This window comes from Lactuca serriola, chromosome 5, assembly GCF_051521515.1.
Source record: "Lactuca serriola cultivar US96UC23 chromosome 5, Lser_US96UC23_V15, whole genome shotgun sequence".
NCBI lineage: Eukaryota > Viridiplantae > Streptophyta > Magnoliopsida > Asterales > Asteraceae > Lactuca > Lactuca serriola.
The window spans coordinates 207,998,565-208,010,949 of NC_136412.1; positions in this window are offsets into that span (position 1 = coordinate 207,998,565).

Consider the following 12,385-nt stretch of genomic DNA (forward strand, 5'->3'; position numbering starts at 1 on the left):
CAACTCCCACCAATCTTTGGCTCGATCCCTCAAACATCCGGCAACAAAACGAACCTTCGACCCTTCCGGGTAGAAGCTCATCAGCTGCGCAGATTCAATATCTGCGATCCATCTCCTAGCAGCAATGGGGTCGTTCACCCCATGGAAATCCGGCGCACCACTCCTTCTAAAGTCCTTAAAGGATAGTGTGGTCGTACTCACCTGGCTAGACGCCAAATCACTCCTGAATGATCGGAGACGATCCTCCATCAGTTCGACGATCTCTTCCTTGATCGACCCGAAGATGACCGGGGTCGACTCAAGGATACCTCTCGTGATCTCCAACGCGATGAACTCGCGAAGCCCGCCATCCACCTGCTCGGATCCTTCACCCGAGCCCGAACCTGATCCTGACCCTGAGCCTGCCGCTCTATGTCGCGTGGTCACCATACTGAAAATAAACATACAAACATCAGGATCACACATACTCTCAAGAAGTCTCACACACTCTCCAAGTCCCCTGGTTCCATCTCAGTCCTCCTTGACTTGAGTACGGATCTTCTACTTTCAGTAGTACGGGCCCATACTACCTTCTACATCTATCCGTACTTTCCTCAAGGATTACTTCGACTTCACCGAGTCCCTTTTCCCAATATCCTTTCCACTGATATCATCCTAGAATTTCCTAGGGCACTCTCTGACATGCTCTCTACCATCAGTTGCACTAGGAGTCCCTACCAACATTCCCTAACTAGCTTGCGGTTACTGTTACATATCTGCTTACTAGTTAGTTAAAGTTAGTCAGGACTCCTATAGAACAAAGCAAACAACATTCGTTCATTGATTAACCACTTCAAGCATAACCTAATCAGGCTATCCTACCGCTGACTAGACAGTCCTAGTATACAACTCATACAACAGGCATTCAAGGCATCCTCCTAGATCCTTAGCCCTAGGCTAGCATGCAGTTCTCAGTATCATATATCACATGACATAACATAACAAGTATGGGTATCTTGGGGAAAACTTACTTAAGCTCGGCCGATCGCACGCATCACACACCTTGTTCTTTCTCAAAATTCCATAACTTGGATTTTAGAAAATTGTTTTCTTTTGTGGAAAAAGAAAATTTTAAATCCCTTGGTTTGAGTCCAGACAACGCCCCCCCCCCCCCCCCCCGAGGGTGTGTCCGAATCTCTCAAACCAGGGCTCTGATACCAACTTGCAACACCCCAAAATTTAAGGCCAAAAATTTTGTTTTTAAATTAAGTAAATCATAATTTGTGTTACCAAAACATCATCACTATTTCATCATTCATAAAATCATAAAATCATGTCTCGAAAACCATATCATCAGGAATAATGATAATCAGAGTACAATCCTAGAAAATCCGATACGGAAACCATGTGTGTGATGCGCTGCTACGCCGCCGGCTCTTTCCCCTTGGACGAAGAGGTACCTGAAACCAAAACTGAAACTATAAGCACAAAGCTTAGTGAGTTCCCCCATCATACCACACACCACATAACACCATCAGTATCTTTCAACCGGTAACCATCATCGGTATCTTTCAACCGGTACACGCCATTGGTATCTTTCAACCGGTAACTGGGGACTATTTCACCCCTAACACTAGCTTACTGTAACGAGAGATAATCATACAGTTAGGCTTAACTAGGTAGGGACAACTAATCCCTTCTACACACATAGCATATCATACAGGCATATCTCGTGACCATAACACATTAACATACCAAGATAATTATCATAAAGACAATCGTCTCATACATAACTACTTATTGGTGGGCCGACATTGGTGCCTTAGACCCACCCCTACTGGAAGGTAACTCACCTCGTAGTAGTAGCTGCCGATCTGTGCGGGAACTCTCTGTCTGCTGCGGCTGCTCCGAAAATCCTCCGGCTATAATTCCCACAAAACACCCAATCATAGTCTGATAACTACTCTTATGGAGGAATGACTATTCTACCCTTGACCTAGTCAAAGTCAACCCAAAGTCAACTTCCAGCTAACCTGACTCGCCGAGTTGGGCCGCCAACTCGTCGAGTCCATATCCATCTAATTGTCCTCATTCCCGTCCCTACTCGTCGAGTTAGGTAATGACTTGACGAGTTCTCCTCCCATTCGAACATCGAATGATCCTTCATCCGACTCTCCAAGTTGTATGAACAACTCGCCGAGTTCATCTTCATCCGAAGAACAAGCCCCGCCCTTGACTCGTCGAGTTGTATGAACAACTCGCCGAGTTCATCTTCATGTGTCGGGAGATTGCCTTGGCCTCGCCGAGTCTATTCATGTACTCGCCGAGTCCCATGAACTATAGGTCTAAGGCTAAGTCCAATACGTCTAAACAACTATGGGACTCCCTTTTTTAACATCGTCTTTTTGCCGACAGTAGATATTGGACTTAGAAAATGGAGTCTAATACGTCTATACAGCTATGGGACTCCCTTTTCTAAGGCTAAGTCCAATTCAGTTAATTTGGCATATCGTCATTTTGCAGAATTACAGTAGATATTGCGCTATTTTAACAAAATTTGATTATCCAAACTCAAATTTTCTCTATCACAATTAACATTCAAAAGTTGTTACTCTAAATTGTCTATCCTAGACTTCTTTAATTCCAAGCTCCTCTGGGTTTCTAGCAGTAATGATTTTGACTTTTCAGCATCACTACTAACAGAAATAAGCATCACTACTTTTTGCATTTCTTCGTCATCCGATCCAGATGACCAGATTTGATACGTTCCATCCTCTTCGCCACTTCCTCTAGCAAGCAAAGACATCCCTTTCGTCTTCGCCTTGACTTCTTCCAGCTTTGCAGCATAGTAAGCCTCATCTTTCACTTTTTCTTTCTTCTCTTCTCTCCTCCACAATATGTAATCACTTGCCATATGGTTTGCACCATTACAGTAATGATAATTAACACCAGAGTCCCCTTTCAGCTTCTTTTCTGGCTTCACAACCTTATTCTTGTTATCTTTTATCTCCACCTTCATCTCCTCACCCATACCCTTCACATTTAATGAGTTTCCCTTAAAATCATTTTTTTCCTTTGAACTTAGAATTGAATGGCTACTTGAAGAATTTCTTCACTTTAATTTTTGAGTAAAAAGTCGCCGCTTCATCATCAGAATTAACAAACAAACCTTCATATCCATCATTCTCAGCTGCTTCGACCTCAATTTCTCTAGTGTCACCTTCAACATCAATGCTAAAGGACCACCTAAACTCAATCTTGTTTCTTCAGCATTTTCATTGATCTCCGCTTTCATGAGCTTTTAGAACATTGTAGAGACCACCAAGAGAAAATTGTCAAAATTTTGTTGCGTCTTAATCATAAGACTGATATTTCACCACCCTTTGCAAAGGCCTATCAGAAAAGTCAAGTTGAACTCCATTGTTGTACGAACGAATCCATAGCGACTGCATTTGAAGATTAATTCATCCAGATGATCATAGTGGAGTTTAATGTTTTCACCTAGCTTAGGCAGACATTGCTTAACAGATCTCTTCTTCGTCTTCTCACTCCCGTTGATACTTATCTTTCAAAGTATCCCAAATTTCTTTTGAAGTCTTGCAACCATGCACATAGTTGTAAACCAATGGTGGAAGAGCACCACGGAGTTCACACAAGCATCTTTTCTTATTTTTCATATGTTTGTCTGTTTGTTGACCAACATTTGTATTAGAACTTGCAGTTCCAACTTCTCGTAACAGAACTGCAAGACAACTTCCATCAGTAATGCATTTTCAGAGATCTTGAACGATTCTGTTCAAATAGTCTTGCATCCTATCATCCCATTGATCATAGTATTCAAGATTCAAGATAGCAATTTTGGTTGAAGAACCAAGAAGATGAGAATAAGAAGTCAGCGTGTTTATATTGAAGTGCACCATTGTTGTACGGACATAGAAGTTGAAAAGCTTCAAAAAGAAGAATATAAGAAATTAATCTTCTAGAAATCAATCACGGAACACTCGGTTTAACAAACTAAAAGCAGAATCAAATCAATACAAAAGATCTGTAAAGATTTTCAGAATCAAAAGTGCGGAATGTTTTGAATCTAGAATGAGATTCAAAACTTTTGAAAACTCAAGAAAACCAGAAAACATGTAACACCGTAAAAATTTAAACAATTTTTCGCATTTTAAAAATCATATGATTTCATTCACATCCACGTTTTAATACATTGTATCATCATTATCTTAATACAAAACCCCAAGATCAAAATATATACACTCCAGTGTGCGTGTGTACGAGTCATGCCGGCGCCTTCCTGCGATCATCGCTGGTACCTGGAACACCACACATAACACTGTAAGCATATTTTCTTAGTGAGTTCCCGAAAATACCACATAAACACATATCAGCCACTTAAGGTTGTAACTCTGTTGACCCTCTGGTCGAATATCTCTGTGGGACCCTCTTAGTCCCATAACTCTGTGGATCCACTAGTCGTAACTCTGTAAACTCTGAATCATGCATATCACATATCACAATAAATCTCAACACATAATATCATGCAAATACACTGGCATATAACTCTAGATTACTCTATAACATAACTCTATTACCATACTAGGTAAAGTATAGTGAGAAGACTCACCTCAGATGTCTCGGTATATCTCTGACTCGGTAGAAATATTATCTAGCCTCCGCCTAATCACATAAAGTAAATATTCTCATAAATATAACTCTCGGGACTAGACTCAACCCTCTCTAGGCGAAAGACCATTTTACCCCTCTATCATCTCAAATACCACATTGTTGACCAAACCCTAAAAGTCAACAAAAGTCAAAGGTCAAACTTTGACGCGACTCGTCGAGTGCACTTGGGCGACGCGACTCGTCGAGTGCACTTGGGCGACTCGACGAGTCTACACGTGTCTATTAACTCTTTTAGTCCTGCTTGGCACGTCGACTTCCTCCCCTTACTCTAAGAGTCACACTTGGCATGAATCGCAGGGCCACCCTGACTCAACTCACCGAATCTCAAGAACAACTCGGCGAATTCTGCCTTGAACTCCAGTCCCCTAACTCTCTCTGACTCACTGAGTTATTACCCAACTCGGCAAGTCTACTCACTGAGTGATTTACGGGAAACGCTCACCCTACTCGCCGAGTCTGATCATTGGACTCGACGAGTTCATGCCATGCACAAACTCCATAGACCTCCTGAGGTCAGATCTGTTCCTTTAATCCATAGATATGGCCTTCCCAAGTATGATAATCACGTAAAGTTCAGACCTTGACACTCATATATCATCTAGATGGTCTAACTTAGTCATTTAGCTCCAAAAATAACATCCTAAGTTCATGGCTCCCAAAATTGTAACAACGTAAATTTCAAAACAAATTTTTCATTTTTCATGAACCAAGTTGATATAAAAATATTCACAAATATTTCCAACAGTAGTTTTTCAAATATAACATATCCCAAGATCATAAAATCAAACTCTCTCTCTCTAGTGTGTACGAGTCACGTCGGCGCCTTTCCACGGTCATCGTTAGTACCTGAAACATATAACACAACAACTGTAAGCATAAATGCTTAGTGAGTTCCCTAAAATACCGCATAAGACACATACGCCACTCAAGGCTATAATACGACCCTCCGGTCGATGTGTCCCAGCGGGAGCCTCCAGTCCCGTAGCTCTTTGGACCTTCTGGTCCGGTCATAGCTCGTTGGACCCTCCGGCCCGGTCTATATCGTTCGACCCTCCGATCCGGTATATAACATCATACAACATGCATATGACATATAGCACATAATCTCATATATAACACGTAGCACCCTCTGGTCAACATATAATACCACTCAAGCTACGTATAGTGAGAAGACTCACCTCAGGTGTCTCGGTAAGTCTCTGACTTGGTAGAAATATGATCTAGCCTCCGATTAATCACATAAAGTAAATACTCTCATAAATATAACTATACTCAAACCTTTCTTAACACCCTCAGAAGGGTAAAAGACCATTTTACCCCTCTCTTGGCTTAAAGGCCTCATTGTTGACCAAACCCTAAAAGTCAACAAAAGTCAACAGTCAAACTTGACCCAACTCGTCGAGTGCACTTGGGCGACTCGGCGAGTCTACACGTGTCCGCTAATTCTTTAGTCCCGCTTGGCACGTCGAGTTCCTCCCCTTACTTGACAAGTTACCCCTGGCATGAATCGTGGGGCCACCCCGACTCAACTCGCCGAGTCTCAAGAACAACTCGGCGACTTCCGCCTTGAACTCCAGTCCTCTAATCCCCTTCTGACTCACTAAGTTATTTCCCCAACTCGGCAAGTCTACACACTGAGTGATTTACGGGAAACCCTAACCCTACTCGCCGAGTCTCATCTTTGGACTCGGTGAGTTCATGCCATGCACAAAGTCCATAGACCTCCTGAGGTCAGATCTGTTCCTTTAATCCATAGATCCGACCATCCCAAGCATGATAATCACGTAAAGTTCAGACCTTGACACTCAGGTAGCATCTAGATGGTCTTACTAGGTGATTTAGTCCCAAAATAACATCCTAAGTCCATGACTCCCAGAATAACTCCAAAAAGCCCTAAGGGTTAAGGTCTCTGGATCTCTTTGAGTCTAGATCCAAAGCATGAACTTGAGAAGGGACCAATTACTCCATAAATCCATCCTCTAAAAGGGGGTTAGAAAACCCTAACTCTAGGAATCAACACTACATTTGAATAAGGTCCGAAAAATACCTCAAGATGAAGTCTATGAGCTTTAAAATCACCAAAACCACACCTCCTTCAGCCTCCTCTTGCCTTGGTTTCCTCCTTCTTGCAAGACAAAATTGCAAAAATGGTCCCTGTGGTATGCAAAATTTTGGGATTTTAGTCCAAACAGTGACTTTTTTGGTTTCGTAGTCCTTTTGGAATGGTTTGTTCTTGAAAATGGTCCCTCTGAAAATTGAAATAACTATATTACCCTTGGGGTATTTATTTTTCATTTTTCTTTCAGTCTTCTTAAAATTTAATATTTATTTCTTTATTTTAACAATTAAAAAAAATAAAGAAGGGACCACCTCTCTCTTTCTCTCTCTCTCTCTCTCTCTCTCTCTTTCTCTGCTGAAGAATTTCATCTTCTTCGTATTCTTCATACATCCCCAAATCAACACCATAACTCTTCTTCTTCTAGAATCATTACTTATACACTCAAGAGGTTGTTTAAGTATAAATATTACAACATCAGGTAGCGGTGATTTTCGGGGGTAGTGTACTTTATGTTTTTGAAGGTGAAACAGGTTAATTAGGTTTAGATTGCTAGAGAAGATGATGGGTTGTTTGAAGTGTTCTTGTTGTGAAACAGGTTATTGCACCCCACCCTCCCCTCTTCGGTCACCCCTCTCTCCAATTTGTTGTAAAAGATTAGATAATTATTAAGATTTACAGAAGAATCAAATATATATCCCAAATTTGTAATACCTTCAAGTCCAACAATTAAACCCCAAATCGATTTTAAATTAAACCAAAAATCAATTTCATGGCTTCTCAGCTAAGCTTTTTGATGTAGAGGCTTCTAATCTTGAATATGCTTTTGGGCTTCTCTCAGTTATTCCTGAACAAGTTCGTCATCTTGATAGCAAAACCAAATCAAATGAAACCCATATCAAACAGAACCAAAACATGAAACACAAATCATTGAAACCGAACCTATAACAAAAACTGTAGAAACAAAAATCGAAACTGGACCTATAACAAAACATGAAACACAAATCATCGGTCTTGCTCTCGTTTCTTGTTATCGGCGACGTGCGTGGGTGAGACGGGGAAGGAGTGGCAGAGCAATGGTGGTGGGGTGCAATATCGGACCAGTGGAGGGCGATGGAAGGTGGTGCGGTGGCTGCCTCAAGATCGTCGGAGGTGGCAGCGCGCCCTTCGTATTTGTTGAAGTTGAGATCGGAAGAAAAAAATGAGATGTGTGCTTTATTGAGAGAGAGAGAGAGAGGTGGGTCCTTTATTATTTTTTTAATTGTTAAAATAAATAAATGAATATTAAATTTAAAAAAAAATGAAAGAAAAATGAAAAATAAATACCCCAAGGGTATTATAGTCATTTCAATTTTCAGAGGGACCATTTTCACATACAAACCACTCCAAAAGGACTACGAAACCAAAAAAGTCACTGTTTGGACTAAAACCCCAAAATTTTGCATAACACAGGGACCATTTTTGCAATTTTGTCTTCTTGCAATTACACCAACAAAATGATCACAAATGGCCTCTCCTTCCTCACAAACGCTCTAGATCTCTTAGGGTTTCTCTCTGGGGTTTGGTAGCCGCAAATGACGGTCCTAAGGGCCTTTAAATAGGTCCCAAACCCAGGAAATTAGGGTTTCATTAAACAGCGTGGACTCGCCGAGTCCACTCATGAAATCGCCGAGTCCAGCTGTGAACTCGAATAAGAATCCGCGACCACACTCGGCGAGTTTAAACACCAACTCGCCGAGTCCCCTCTTAACTTCCAAAAAAATAAAGGAATAAAATATTGTACCTGGGAATCCGGATGTTACAATTCTCCCTCACTAGAATTAGTCTTCACCCTCGAAGTATTACTCTGCAAACAACTCTGGATGCTGCTCCCACATCTCACGCTCCGGCCCCCAAGTTAACTCTGGCCCTTTCCAATGTTGCCACTGGACATGCACCAGAGGAACCTTCTTGTTCCTCAAAACCTTGATCTTCCGATCCCTAATCGCCACCAGTCTCTCAACATAATTCAAGCTCGCATCCACCTGAATATCTTCTAATAGCACCACTGCCGACTCGCCAGCTACACATTTTCGCAGCTACGACACGTGGAAAGTGTCATGAATCGGACCCAACTCTGCAGGTAACTCCAAACGGTAGGCTACCCTACCTACACTTGCGTTCACCCTGAAAGGACCAATATATCGGGGCCCCAACTTGCCCCTCTTCCTGAATCGATCACTCCTTTCCAAGGAGAGACCTTCAAGAGCACGAAGTCGCCAACCTGAAACTCGAGCTCGGACCGGCGTCTATCCGCATAACTCTTCTGACGACTCTGAGCGGTCAAGAACCTCTGTCTGACATGTTGAATCTGCTCTGTCGTCTGAAGCACGATCTCGGTACTACCCATCACACGCTACCCTACTTCTCCCCTACAAATGGGGGTCCGACACCTCCTCCCATACAACAACTCAAAGGGTGGCATACCAATGCTCGAATGATGGCTGTTGTTGTAGGAAAAAACTCTGCCAAGGGCAAGTACGCGTCCCAAATCCCACCGAAACCCAACACACATGCTCGGAGCATGTCCTCGAGCATCTGAATCGTCCGATCACTCTGCCCGTCAGTCTGTGGCTGGTATGCGGTACTAAAATGTAGTCTCGTACCCAATTCCTCATGAAAATTCTTCCAGAATCTGGAAGTGAAACGTATATCTTGATCTGATACAATCGAAATCGGCACTCCATGCCAAGATACCACCTCTCTCACATACATCTCTGCCAACCTCTCCGCGGAAGAGCTCTCACTGAAAGCAACGAAATGAGCGCTCTTCGTCAACCTGTCCACAATCACCTAAATTGCATCGACACCTCTCGCAATCCTTGGCAATTTGCATCGACACCTCTCGCAATCCTTGGCAATTTGGTGATGAAATTACCATGTGGACGCTGGTGCTCGGCCTTAACCCTGCGGCAGGTCAAGCATCTCTCTTGAAACCATGCGACAACCCTCTTCATACAGGGCCACCAATACTCCCTTTTTAGGTCCAAATACATCTTAGTAGCCCTGGGATGGATCAAGAACTTCGATCGATGAGCCTCTTGCATCAAAATGGTACACGTCCTGCCCACAGACGGTACCAATATCCGTCCCTGAAATGTCATAAGCCCCGGCTATCGGTAACGAATTCCGATACCAGACCGAAAACTCGCTCTCTCTCTTCTGGCTTTCTAGCCTCACGGCCTCAGCCTGGGCCCCACGAATAGCGTCCAACACTGTATTCATCACTGTCAATCTCAAACAAACATCTCGCATCGGGGCGCCCTTCACCCTACGGCTCAGTGCATCGGCTACAACATTAGCCTTGCCTGGATGGTACAGGATCTCACAATCATAATCCTTGACCACATCCAACCACCACCTCTGGCACATATTCAGGTTGGGCTGATCCATCAAATACTTCAAGCTCTTGTGGTCCATGTATATCGTACACCGAACCCCGTACAGATAGTGTCGCTAGATCTTGAGGGCGAACACCACCGCTCCCAATTCCAGATCATGAGTGGGATACCTCGACTTATGAGGCTTAAGCTGCCTCGATGCATATGCTATCATATGCCCCCTATGCATAAGCACCGCTCCCAATCCGGATATTGATGTATCACAATATACCACGAAATCCTCCATCCCTTCCAGAAGGGCTAATACTAGGGCTTCGCATAATTTCTGGCGAAGTGTCTCGAAAGAGGTCTGCTGCTCCGAGCCCCAAGAAAATGCAGCACCCTTCCGGGTCAACTTGGTGAGTGGCACGGCGATCTTGGAGAAATCCTTAATAAATCTCTGATAATAGCCGGCCAAACCCAGAAAGCTCCTGATCTCGTTTGGTGATCTTGGCACCTCCCACCTCATGACCACCTCAATCTTGGCCGGATCGACCAATATCCCATTCTGATTAACTAGATGCCCTAAAAACTAAACCTCTCGTAACCAGAACTCACATTTGGAGAACTTGGCATAAAGCCTCTCCGATCTCAGAACTCCAAGGATCTCCCTCAAATGCTCCTCGTGTTGTTCTCTAGACCTCGAATACACCAAAATATCATCAATGAATACGATCACCGACCGATCCAGCATCGGCCTGCACACCTTGTTCATGAGATCCATGAACGCAGCTGGTGCATTGGTGAGCCCAAAAGGCATCACCACGAATTCGTAATGCCCATAATGAGTTCTGAACGTTGTGTTCTGGATATCTTCATCCCGAACCCTTATCTGATGATAACCCAACCTCAAGTCTATCTTGGAGAACCAAGACGCTCCCTGAAACTGATCGAACAAATCATCGATCCTCGACAACGGATAACGGTTCTTGACCGTTATCTTGTTCAACTCCCGATAGTTAATGCACATCCGATGTGAACCATCCTTCTTCCTGACAAAAAGGATCGGTGCTCCTCAAGGTGAGCTACTCGGTCGAATAAACCCCTTCCCCAACTGCTCCTGAAACTGTAAGGATAACTCCTGCATCTCTGGCGGCGCGAGGCGATAAGGCGCCTTGGCGATAGGAGCTGCTCCCGGAACCAAATCGATACGGAACTCCACTTTCCTCTCGGGAGGCACACCCGGTAGTTCCTCGGGAAAAACATCCGGAAACTCTCACACTATCGGAACCTCATAAATCGAACTTGACCTCCCAACGGCCACTCGCGTGTTGGTCACATAGGATACGAATCCACTGCAACCTTGCTGCAAACTCTGCCTCGCCTTGGCGGCCGAACAGAACGCTGACCGACATTGGGTTCCTTCACCGAACACTGTAAGTACTCCCCCACTAGGGTCTCGTATCATCACCAACTAACGCTCGCAGTCTATCACAGCTCCATATCGGCTCAACCAATCCATACCCACTATAACACACACATCCCCCATCGCAATCGGAATTAGATCTATTAGAAACTGCACACCGAAGACCTCAAGGACACATCCTCGAATCACATCTGAAGCATACACTACTCGCTCATCAGCTAAGGAAACTCGCAGAGGTCGATCCAACGCCTCTCGACGGATACTAATGTGCTGACTAAATGCTACGGAAACAAAAGACCGACTCACACCCGAGTCAAATAATACCAAAGCAGGCACAATACTCACAAGAAAAGTACCTACACACATCATTATATAAGCATAATAACTCAACTCAATTAAAAGATGAATATAGAATACATACCAGCCACAACATCGGGCGCCGCATGGACCTCCTCCGCAGTCAACTGGAAAGCTCTCCCACGAGCCTTCGGTGCCTCGGCCTTCACTGGCCGAACCTCGATAGCCCTAGCAGCAGGCGCAGTTCCCTGCACTGATCCCTGAAGTAGCTGAGGGCACTCGGCCTTCCGATGGCTGATCTGGTTGCAATGAAAGCAAACCGAAAATCCCTTGGGGAAATCCCTCGCGATATGCCCCTCCTTCCCGCACTTGTAGCATACTCCAGCCCTGCACGACCCCTCATGACTCTTTCCGCACTTCCCATAAGTGCGGCCCTTCGCGCCCCCAGATCTCGAATCAGCAGGTCTAGCCCGCTTGGCTTCCGGCTGAGACAGAGCCGGTCGCCGATCCACCCTCTGTGACTCGGCCTCCTCCCTGTCCTGAGTCTCGAACTCAATATCCCTCTTTCGGGCATTT